General features: G+C 45.4%; 1 protein-coding gene across 4 annotated transcripts in view; it reads left to right on the forward strand.

The window, feature by feature from the left end:
* ATE1 (arginyltransferase 1) overlaps nucleotides 1–6,000 on the forward strand; it is a 242,350-nt gene that overhangs the window by 91,774 nt on the left and 144,576 nt on the right. The window lies entirely within an intron of this gene.

Raw genomic sequence — 6,000 nt, forward strand, 5'->3', positions numbered from 1 at the left:
TGTCAGTAGTGCCTCCAGTGTTTAGCCGGACAAAGGGACCACTTCTCAATAACTCATCAGCATGGAGAGAAATCAGCTTATTTTACTGAGCATGATGTTGTAAAGTAAGTTTCTCTCCTTCAGATAAAGAATGTTGGTGATTTTCCCTTAATGATACACAGTTCCCAAGGTAAAAATTGCCTTTAAACAATCTCTGAAGGAGCCTAGTAATACAGATGAGGCATCTTATAGAATCTCGCCAGATCAGAGAGCTTTAGTGAATTGGGCCCAAAGATTTCATCAGCTTTGCATTTCTATATGAGTTTTGCCTCAGGGACCCAGAACGATGATTTGATCAGCATTTGCTCTGTGTAACCTGGATAACCAATCAAACCTTGGCTTCTGCATCTGAATTATGAGGAAAAAAATGAGAACAAGATTTTTGTGTACAGCTTAAATTTAAATTTTCTGCCATCTTGTTTTTGATGCCGTCCATCATACCTGGTTACTGTGAGTTATGGATTCCGAATTATTTAGTTGAACTACATTTATATGTATTTAAAAATATATACTATGTGATATTTATTAGACCTATGCATTCGTTCTATTGTGTGCACAATTAATGTCAAATATGGCCGCAGCCTGCATTATTCATCTTTTTGTTCATAAATGGAAAGAGTCCACAGCTGCATTCATTACTTTTAGGAAATAAGAACCTGGCCGCCAGGGGGAGGCAAAGACACCCCAGCCAAAGGCTTAAATACTCCTCCCACTTCCTTCATCCCCCAGCCATTCTTTGCCTTTCATCCCAGGAGGTTGGCAGAGAAGTGTCAGAAGTTTGTTTTCGTCTCTTATGGAGGATAGTACTCTTCGACATGGGACGGGAGTTTTAAGTAATACTGTCAGTCTCTCAGTGAGGGCTTGGATGAAAGTTAGAGTCCAGAGATGCAGAGAGAGTCTTTCTGCGAAACCATCCCGACTCATTTTAACAACTCCACAAGCAATCGCCGTTGTCGAACTTCGCTTCGCTGCCCGCATTCTTCTCTTAAGTCCATGGCGGAGGCGAGGCTACTATCCGTCACACTTGAAGGGCCGTGTTTCTGTTCCACAGCGTAGATTCCTGTAAGATCGTTTAATTTTACTTCTTCATGATTGTACTGTAACTCATTTGTTTCTGCAAACTCACAATGAAAAATACAGGATCTAAGTGGGACTCCTTTAGTATCTTGGAATCAAGGGTTAATATCTCCTGAGGGGGATTATTGAACAGGGGGGGGGGGTTTAATCATGTTTGTTATGTGATTCAATCTGCTTATGTGTAGTGTTAACTGGGCGTGTGGCTTTTGGAACATAACGGCCTTTTGAAGTGACGCGACCTTACGGTCGGGTGCACTTTTTTTTTACTGTACGGTTCACCTTGTGACCAGGCGGGTTTACGTTCTGGTCTCCCATTTCCACATTCCTGACTGTGTGGCGGCAGATAAATCTAGTCCGCTGATGTCTGGTTCATAGGAGGAGGTGAGTGCCCCAGCCATTGTGGGTGTCAGGTGCCGTTTAAATTGTTTTATATTTAGTCCATTTTTTGGTATCCTTTATCCACTTATGGAGGATACTGATGTTGAGATTGTTCAACTTTCAGATTCTTCGTCCTGTGACGAATGCAAATTGGCCCCATTGACTCAGGACAGTCGGTTATGTTCTTTAGTCTGTTTTAGAGTGCCTTGTTCCTCTGGCTCTGGGATTCAAGGGACTGCTGAGCCATCTGCCTTGGGGGTCCTGTCCTCCAGGAGGCGAGTTCCCCTGCTGCTCCCTACTACTACACATGCGGGTAACCCAGGATATGTTTTTTTTTTTCGAGGAGGGTGGATTGTTCCCCCCGGAGGTTGTGGCACGTTTTCGTTTTTGCATACTTTTAGCGCTTGCGCTTCTACAAAGTCCAGATGTTTGTTTGCAATTGTGTTTGTGCCCGATTGCCCCAGATCTCTCGGCCACAGGAGGGCATGTGCAGTTCTCTGCGGGTGTAACTGTTCCTGAGTGTTGTGCCTTTCGTTACAGGCTGGCTTGCCTTCGTGTTCTACTCACACGTTTTTGAGTTTGGGGACCCTACCCTTCTCGGTTATGGGAATCATCCGTCTCCTTCTTTGAATTGCTCACCTCGTTAGACATGGGGGGGATGAAGTAATCTCCTTTAAATCTTGTTATCGAGATCCTTCCCAGTTTTGTTGGAAGAACAGGGTTTCCGTTAGGCTGGTCCTGCGGATCTTGCTGTTTTTCTTGGGCGTTAACCCTGGGTTTGCCTGTTATTTTATTTTATCCGGTTAGGATGAATTTTATTTTTCATACTAGGTTTCCTGCTCGAACTTTCTCTGGGATCGATACTCGTTGTTTCCTTCTACGGAAGTTGTTTGGGACACGTTAGTCCCATATTTGTCTGTTTTTCTTCCTTCCTCTCTGAGGGCGGATTTAGCCAGCTTGGCATTTATGACCCTGGTTTCAGGCTGGTCTTGCTTGGGTTCAGATCTTCTGTCTCGCGGCTTATTCAGACACGGTGGCGCCTATTATACCTTGCTGGTCAGGTTGGGGTGCCGAGTGCTCTCCGCATTATTTGTGTTTCTTGTTAATTGTTTTACAAGTTTCAGCTAAGCATCCTCAAGAGGGCTTGCGGGTCCGTGAGGCTCTCAGGATTGTTTCGGTCCTAAATAGCCATCTCTCTGGTGACTGGGTCATTGAATTTTGCTGCGTCACTCTCTGTTGCTTCCGATACCCTCGAAACCTAGAGCATTCCTTCCCACGTAGTGGGAATATTAGAGGGTTTAGCGCCTCTCTTCCGCTGGTCGGGCGGTGTGGCTTTAGGAAATTGTCCTTTTTGGACTTGTTCCTTTAGTCTGTTTTAGTCTGTTTTAGTCTGACTTTGTCTGTTTCTCCTTGTGGATGGGTCACCTTCAGGGGACTTGGATTCCCTTCAGGAGTTAGTGTTTCCTTTTTCGTGACATTAGACAGCCCATGTTTTACTGTCCTCTGATTTTGAATCTGAGGTGATGTGGAGGCTTGATGTTGCTCTGTTCGGGTGACTTGTCCTCACTGTTCCCCGTGTGTATAGAGCTTGTGGCTAGCTCAACATAATAATGCTCTGTGACTACTCTGTACTGAAGCAATCCAAGGGTTGCTATTTGATCCCTGACGAGGTCTACTCAGCCTTCCTCTTTTCGAGGTTGATAAAATGAGCAGCGCCTTGTGTCCCTTAAGGGGGATTAGCCACACTTTTCACGCACAATCATGTTAATGTTGCTTTGATGCCTGTTAGCTCTAGTGTCCTTTTATGGCCTTGGCTCTTTGGCGTGTTGGGCTCCTGCAAGGGGTGGTCTCTTCCCTTTGGATTGGGACTTGCAAGGGCTTCTTGCTCTTTTTATCCGGGTTATTCTGGATTTTTCCCTTGTAGGTCTGTTTTTTTATATCAGAAGAGGGATCTATGTTCCTGGAAGATTGTTTAATCTAAACATTTGTGGGGCCCGGGCTTCTTGTCCTGATCTTACAGTTACCAAGGATTTTACTCAGCATTTTCTCTTTGTGGATCCCGCTGTGGGATGTTACCAGACCTTATGATCCTAGGACTGGCCTGGGGATTCCAGTTTCTGGGGTACTTGGGCTTAGCCCTTGTTCTGGCTGTTCTGTTTTACAACTTGGCCAGATTTACTGAGAGCCGGGGCTCCTTGGGGCTTGTCTTGTGCTTGACGATACGGTTCCCTTGGGACAGCCAACTAATGCGACCTGATGGTTGGTTTTCCTGCCTAGCAAACGGAAAGGTTTGCATTTGCTCAGCTGTCACTTTTGCGCCTGGTATGTGTGCTAGCACAATGGTGTGTTAAGGGGTTCTTTCCGTCTTCGTCTGTGACGTGGCCTTGTGTCCTCTCGGTTCTTCTTACGACTTCCTGTCTTATGGACAGGTGTTTACGATGCTCTCCTCTTCTGGGGGCTTGTTGTCCTCCTTACGGAGGTGTGCTTCCATTTTTAGGGGCCTCTCCTGTGTTCGGGAGGATGGAACAGATGTTTTATTTGGTTCGGGGATTGGGCTGCTCTTTGAGTTGTTCCTTTCCATCTGGGGAACTGCTGGCTCCGCATTGAGACTTAGTCTGGTGGCTTTGCTAGATCTCTTTTGGGTTAAACGTCTGCTCGATTGTCTTTAGGTTGAAGTGGCTGTGTCCATTTTTCCGCCCTTTAGGGGGCCGGTCTTGGGGTTCCTTTCTGTTTCCTTGCTTTCAGCTCTGCCGTTGCTTGAGCTGGTCCGGCTAGGTGTAGGATCTGAGATCTGTTGTTTATCCTCAGGTCTTGGGGCTGCCAGTGAACATTTTTTAAAGAGGTTCTGTGCCTCTCCTTTGGGATCTGTGAGTAGGTCTGGCGGCCGGGAGTGTGTCCTATGCCTTGGAGGTTGGTCAATCTGCTAGTTTGTTCAGCCGCTTTTTCCTTACGGAGAGTGTTTTCTCATTGTCTTCCTACGAATGGCAGCGTGTTACTGGACTCAGATGTTTATCTTTCTGAGTTTGCTACTTGTAATTTTTCCGTTTGCTCAGTCTGAGTTCTGACGTTTTGAGGACTTTGTCTTCAGCTGTCTTTTCGGTGCTGTTGCACGATATTTGGGAGATGTTTCTTCTCCTTGGTGATGCCCAGTTGATGTGGGTTGGGCGTCGTCTGCCCTTGTTCTCAGGATCCATTCGGGTCTCTGTGGACTTGGCCTTCTTTTGAAAGGGGCTTTTCCTTTATTGGATTTTGCTGTACCTTTTGGGTATCCCTTTGGCTCACCCTTGTCCTCTCCCTTTTGGGGATTTTGGTACTGTAGTAGTAAGGGTTGTGTGGTGACCGACTGCTGGGCGACGGTTCTCCTGGAGGAGTGTTGGCTCAGTGAGTCTGCTTTGCGGTCTCTAGTTAGGCCTTCGGATTATCTGCGGGTCAGTGTCCTTGGGGCCTTTTCCTTCTAGTTTTTTTGCCCGGCTCTGACGAAGCAGGGTTTGGTTGGGTTGGGTTTTTTTTCAGGCCTGGTGCCCTCAGAATGGGCCGCATATTGTACCCTCCCGTTTTTGCATTCAGTGTCCTCTATAGCTTGGGTATTGTTTTCCCAAAAGTAATGAATGCAGCTGTGGACTCTTTCCATTTATGAAGAAAAACTTAAATTATGCTTACCTGATAATTTTCTTTTCTTCAGATGGAAAGAGTCCACAGCTCCCCACCCATATTTGTTCTGTGAGGCGTCTCTTATTTTTTATTCTTCTGGCACCTTTTCACCCTGGTATTTCTTCTACTGTTCCTTGTTTCTCAGCAGAATGACTGGGGGATGAGGGAAGTGGGAGGAGTATTTAAGCCTTTGGCTGGGGTATCTTTGCCTCCTCCTGGTGGCCAGGTTCTTATTTCCCAAAAGTAATGAATGCAGCTGTGGACTCTTTCCATCTGAAGAAAAGAAAATGATCAGGTAAGCATAATTTAAGTTTTTTAGAGCTATTTTTTTTTCTTGTAAAAGTGTGACACAGAAACTTCTGGATTTACACAGATATTTGTGTGTTGCGCTTTCACATGAAGAAATCCAGATCCGTAAAAGATTAATATTCAGCATTCATTGTGCACACAATACAACAAATGCACATGCCTAATAATTATATAGTTTTCCATTGAGTAGACTTTTGAAAGTAGTCCCAGTGCTATGTTTGGGTCTGTTCAGTGTAAGACTTTGAAATAGGGAGTAAAAAATGTTTCTTTGCTCACACACAACTTGTAATTAACCCCTTTCACGTCTGGACTTATTTCCGATGTAAACAAATAAATAAAAATTGAAATCACGCGATCGTTCATGTGATTGTGTGATTTCAATGATGGGATCGGGTCAGGAGGTAGTGCCTTTGACGCTAGGCACCCCCTCCAGACCGCGATCCCCATTTACCAAGCCAATATGGCCCAGTGCAGTTAGGACGGCATGGAACGTCCTAACGGCAGGAAGGGGTTAAGAGATTCTCTTTACTACCTATGTAATGATCT

This window comes from Bombina bombina, chromosome 9 (assembly GCF_027579735.1).
Source record: "Bombina bombina isolate aBomBom1 chromosome 9, aBomBom1.pri, whole genome shotgun sequence".
NCBI classification, from domain to species: domain Eukaryota; kingdom Metazoa; phylum Chordata; class Amphibia; order Anura; family Bombinatoridae; genus Bombina; species Bombina bombina.